Here is a 6,008-nt window from a genome sequence, read left to right as displayed (position 1 = left end):
ACACTACATTCACCTAGTTCTGATAGTACAGTAGAACTTCATAGTTAATGTATTAAGTGTGAATTCCACTTCAACTTAAAAAGCAAAATTCTTCAGAGTGGCGGTGATAGGAACCAGACGTCTGAAGCATTTAATGTCTCTACAATTATTTATTACATAAGGTAGTTACAAATGCCTTACCTGATGCCTAAGACGTTGTTTTATGATAGTTTTAAGAAAAGGTTTGGCCTAAAATGTCTTTTTTTACATTCACTCATGGTGGGTAGATACTTGCAGGCTTCTGTAATAGTACCTAAGCTTTTAATGATTTTTGGATAACTGTGTAGGTTTACTGATCATTTGGCATAGTAAATAAAATGGTTATATTTGTAGACATCTTAATTTGCACTACAGCGCACCATTTCATATAAAAAAATATGAATATTTACTTCACAATGATTTATACATTCAGAAATTCTGAAAAATAGGTGGAATTCCCATTTATGTTTAGCTGTGATTACTCATCCTCCTTCTGGAGATCTGTTTTCCCATGGAGTTCCAATCTGCATCTAACAGACTCCCATCCCACTTACCTAACATTCATTCATCTGATCCAGCCAGTCAATGAGTTCTGAACAAGTTCCTCAGCTGGAGCAGGTGTGGCAGATTGGGTTTGGAACAAGACTCCGCTGGAAGGTACATCTCTAGGACCAGGGTTGGTGAGCACTGATCCAAAGCTAAGCTATTAATGAAAATTCATATCAAAAAATAGACTTGGTAACCTGTGTCCAAACAAAGATGATATTATTCTGATTATGGTGCATCTCTACATAATAAAGAACTAGCTCTCTATTATAAAGAGATGTCTGACGGCCAATGCTGAGTGAAAGCACCACTTTTCACCAACACAGTACTGGTACCAACTTTGTACCGCTGTTGTAATGACCTGACATTTTATATAAGCTCTACATGTAGCTGTGTTGTGCTTTGTATCATTCTTGTCTGTCCACAGTCGCTGTTGTTATCCTTGTAATGAAATGTTTACTGTTACAATGTTCCTCAATATGAAATTAACACAATGGCTTCAATATGATCAGTAATGACTACAGGAGTGATAGCATCAGGGTCAATACAGACATGGCATCAGTAGTTTTATATTTATCTATTTATGTTAGGATAACAAGCGTTATCCATTCCTGAGGAAACAGTACCCATCTTTCTAGTAACACCCCTCTCTTGGTCATTTGAGATATAAGATAATTCTTACCAGCTCTTAAACCAGGTTCTAGTGCTCTGTTTGTGTTTTCTTCTAAAGATCAATAGCCCATTAACGGGCAATAATAAACATCTGTAAAATCATACCACAGAGAATCCTAAGGCTGAATCTCAAATGACTCATTGCTTCTCATATAGTGCACTATGTAAGTTATGAAATTTTGGCTTTTACACCCAAATATTGCACTTTATGTACAGTATGGAATTGCACACACATGGCTGAAAAAGGGAGTCATTTTAGATCCATTCACATGAAAAGTAAGTAAAACAAAGCAGCTGTGCAGAGTCTCGTCTGCAGTCAGACTCTCCATGTTTCTTTCTCAAGTCTTTCCAAATCATGTGGCTCAAGTCTGAGTCGAAGTCCGAGTCACTGGTGTTTTAATCAAGTTGCAAGTCTTTCTCGATTTCTTCGAATCTCAAGTCATCAAATTCATGACACAACTCGGACTCGAATCCAAGTCATATGACTCAAGTCCACATCTCTGATATGCGTGTGTGTGTGTGTGTGTGTGTGTGGGGGTGTGTGTGTGTATTGTGCCGTGCGGGCTTTGAGTAATTCTGCTGTGAGCAGTTCTCTTTGTTGAAACACTAGCAGAAAGAATTGCACAAAGCACTGAAGTCACAGAGGAGGTTGCCGTTAGTCATAGGCTTCCACCCCATGGTGACCAACACCACAAACATGTATACCTTTAAACTAACAAAAAACTTAAATGTGCCTTTTTACAAGGCCTCTATCATGAGCCTCTTTGCATGACCCTCTGCATAGCCACACCTCTGAGCATCTCACAGCCGCACACAGAGGCCCCCCTTCAAAGGTCAACTATCTGGGCAACCCATCAGCTCGAGCCAAGTCCCCGGGCATGCACAGTCCGGGCCCAGGGCCACGTCCTTGTATCTGCGGCATCTCCTGTGCGTGGCAGAAGTCCCGTGCAGCTGGGAGCGACGGTAACAACAGCGGGCGCTGGTGACTGACCTGCATGACCACATACTCTGGATGTCCATGGACCATTGAAGTCGTCATTTCGTAGCCGGTGCCATGCTCTTATAAGCCCTTATAGAGAACTCTGGGTCCAAATGGAATTTCTCTGTAAGAAGAATTAAAGGAGTTTTGAAAAATGTCTCTTTTGATTCCTGGGGAAAACAAAAATGTTTCAAAGCTGATACGTTTGTCCTATGAACATTTTTCTCTTGAATATCACTGGATCCTCTGAGTTACGAGGCTGTTAAAGAACTGAAATATGAATGTTGCTACGTGTTAGCTACAGCTACTGCGCACTGAATTGACGTCATTGGACTGGCAGCCTCCTTAAAAACTGCACAAACCAGCACGCTTTGCCAGTGTGGTGGTGCATTTCTGTGTACAGACTGAGGGCAGATAAAAATAAGTCAGAACAAAAGAAACAGGTTTCTCTGTTAAGTTACGATGCAGTTATTTGTTCATCTTATAATACTCACTGAAACACCGTATACCGTTCTGTTTACTGGGTATTTTGAAAAGCTCTACAAACTTGTAATAGGCTTGTAATGGTGTAATCTGCACTGTAATAGGCTAATTTAGTACAGACTCAGCTTAATATCACTGCTTACCCCTAATAAACTGATTTAGGCTATCAAAATATCATAATTATTATTTTAATCCTGGTAACATTTTCTGAGTACATTTTCTCAGGACTTTGCTTCTTGTTCTAATTTCCCCGTTCCACCTTAAATGGTTCAGCAGTGCCTGAAACGTTATAATAACTGCTGCGCCATCTCTCGAACAAGAAGCTATCGAAAAATAAGCTAAATCCAGCCTCGTACACTGGTAGTATATTATAAGGAGTTTTAGGCTATCGAAATATCCTAACTAGAGGTTTTATTTACGAGCATTTCTACATAAATGCACCACGGTAGGACATTTTGGCTACACAGCAGGTAGAAGTGGCCCAAATCCGATCTTTTTCCTCATATGTGACACGTGTCATCCGTGTGGCAGTGTGAACAGCAAAAAACGCATTGAATCTGACATTTTCAATTCCGAATTGAGACGCTTTTATATGTGGTACTGAATTGTCGCATTCTGCGGCAATGCGACTCTGTCTGAACAGTCAGATCGGAATTCATGCGACTCTTACGTCAATCCAATCCTGCTGAGACTCATAAACATTTAGTCTTATGTTTCTGTACCAAAACATGAGAAGAGACTCATCAAAGCGCTCCGTGTTTGAAGAGGTTTAGAACGGAACGGCCGAACGCGGCCGGAGGAGCCCGAGGCTGCAGCGTCAGAGAACAGTTTAAAGAATCCGAGGACTCGAACCAAAGAAGTGGCCGAATAACGAGCCCTTTATACAGCGAACTCGAACACATTGTGGGTGATGAGTCCAGCTGTCAGTCATTGGAACTTCATAATCGCTCCTGTGATGCTGGTAAAGACCAAACTGAAAGCTGCGGGAGCGACTGGCGCTCGCTGGCCGTCATGATTGTTTACCTCTGAACGAGCCACGTGAAGCACTGTTCTTTTGCTAATGCGGGTCGGTTTAGGAGCTGATCTGTTCAGACTTATGTCGCATACAGATCACATTTAAAAGATAATGTGAACAGCCAAACAAAAAAATCGGATTTGGTGAGAAAATCAGATGTGGGCCACTTTTACCTGCTGTGTAAACGTAGCCTTTGATATGGTATCGCAACTCGTCAGAACAGCGCCATAACCCGCCGTAGTTTCGCTTAGTCATATCAAATTGAAGCGCAGCAGCTTTAGCTTGCATGTAGCAATATTAGTATTAAGGCCCAATCCCATTTCTTTTTTTCCCCTACCCTTTGTTTTCGAGTGTCACCCTAACCCCTTTGAACTGAGTTAACGTTACAAGGGGTAGTGGTTGAAATCTTGCCCTAGGAAATGGGACAAACCTCAAATTAAAAATAAAAACATTACTTCATTAACAGGCTACTAGCGGTGCTCTGTAGGCGACCCAGCCCGTCTTCAGTGATAGCAGAGAAGGGAGAAGTTCAGCAACCTCGCTGCTGGGCTTTAGTTACATTTAGGGCATCATGTGCTTTCAAACAGGGGGTTTAAGACAATTATTTATTATCACCCACCCCTAATTCTTTGGTGATACGAAGCTGAAGTCAGCTATTCACCAGCTTCTTGTTCCAATTTTTCCGTTCCACCTTAAATGGTGCAGCAGTTACATTTTGGCGCTTCGGGCGTCAACACTGCTAGACTATTTAAGGTGGAACGGGAAGTTAGCCAGATAGCTACCGAAACATTAGCATGCTATTAGCGTGCTTACATTTGTGCGTTTCTTTAGTCGCTCGCGCAGCCATCTTGCCGGTTTTTCCTTTTTTCTCATAACACTCCGTTTGGAGTGAGCCTCTGAAAAATCTCCGTTTGGAGGGCCATGTAGCCCTAACACTTTGCCCTACCCCTCCATCTCAACAAAAATTGGGACACCCTAACCCTAGACGTGAACGCGCAAAACAGAGGGCTAAGGGCTAAGTGGTTTGGGCCTAAGACTCTTTAACGACCTCGTAATTCAGAGGATCCAGTGATTTTCAGGAGAAAATATACACAGGGCAAAATGTATCAGGTTCTGAACATTTCTGTTTACCACAGGGTGCGATAGAGGCGATTTTTCCAAAACGCCATTCATTATGGCCATAGAGACATGGAGCTTAGACCCAGAGTTCCTGAAACAGGCATAACACAGACTACAGAGTGACGCATGTCTGCAGTGGTCTATGGCCAAACAGTTCTCTACAATGTGCTTAACCAAGTTACCAATGAAGGCTTGTGTTTGTGGTTCTGTACCGGTCTCAAAAGTACCATATGCATTTATCTTAAGACACACATATACGTTCGTTTGCTGTGTCTTTTATTATCTTCAGATCGTACACGAACACACACACACACACACACACACACACACACAGAGGTCTAAGAGTAAATGTGGTTGTAATGTGAAACTCTAAAGGTGAGGGTATTATGGGAATATTCTTCCATACGTGGGGAGGGGAGAGGGGCTGGAAAGGGGGAGAGAGGGGTACAGTGATGGGAATATTCTTCCAAATATATACGGGGAAGGGGAGAGGGGCAGGAAAGGGGGGAGAGGGGTACATTACTAAGACAATGCCTACAGTGTCCACATGGTCAAAAATCCAGTCAGCAAGCTTTTAAAGCTCAGAAAGCTGCAGCATGTGCAGTATGCTGTTTTGCATGCTCTACTTTTGCTAATATGTGCTATGCAGCCTTTCTCTCTACTGCTGCAAAATTCAGTCAGTTTATGCTTTTAAACACAGCTGTAGCTGCTCTCTCGGGTTGCTGTGAACAGACTGTGAATTCCAACCGCGTTTTGTAAGTGTCAGGCGAGGAACTCTGCGCTCCAGCCTCCATTAAAAGCTTTTAAACACATTAAGGCTTGGCTTGCATGGCCCGGAGCGAGGCGCGTTGCCAAGGCAACGGCTCACTCCGCCGCCCGCAGGCCCCCCTCCGCCCCCCCCCGCCCCTCGCCCCCCGCCCCCCAGGAGTCGCATTTCACATGCAGATTTCCTGGCCGCCCGACCCACTTCATTAGCTTTCTGCTAAAAGCTTTTTGTTACGGATCCGAGAGGGAGGCGGTGGGGGACGGAGGAAAGGGGGGGGGCGGGGAGGCTGGAGAGGGGAGGGGCTTGGTGGGCCGTTGCCAGGGCAACTTGACATCATGGTGACGAACTTCCCTCTTTAAAAGCTTTTAAAGCTGATTGCTCCAGCCCTCCAGGCCCCATTTTGATGCCTC

This window comes from Colossoma macropomum, unplaced genomic scaffold (genome assembly GCF_904425465.1).
Source record: "Colossoma macropomum unplaced genomic scaffold, Colossoma_macropomum, whole genome shotgun sequence".
NCBI lineage: Eukaryota > Metazoa > Chordata > Actinopteri > Characiformes > Serrasalmidae > Colossoma > Colossoma macropomum.
Note: the sequence above shows the minus strand (reverse complement) of the source record.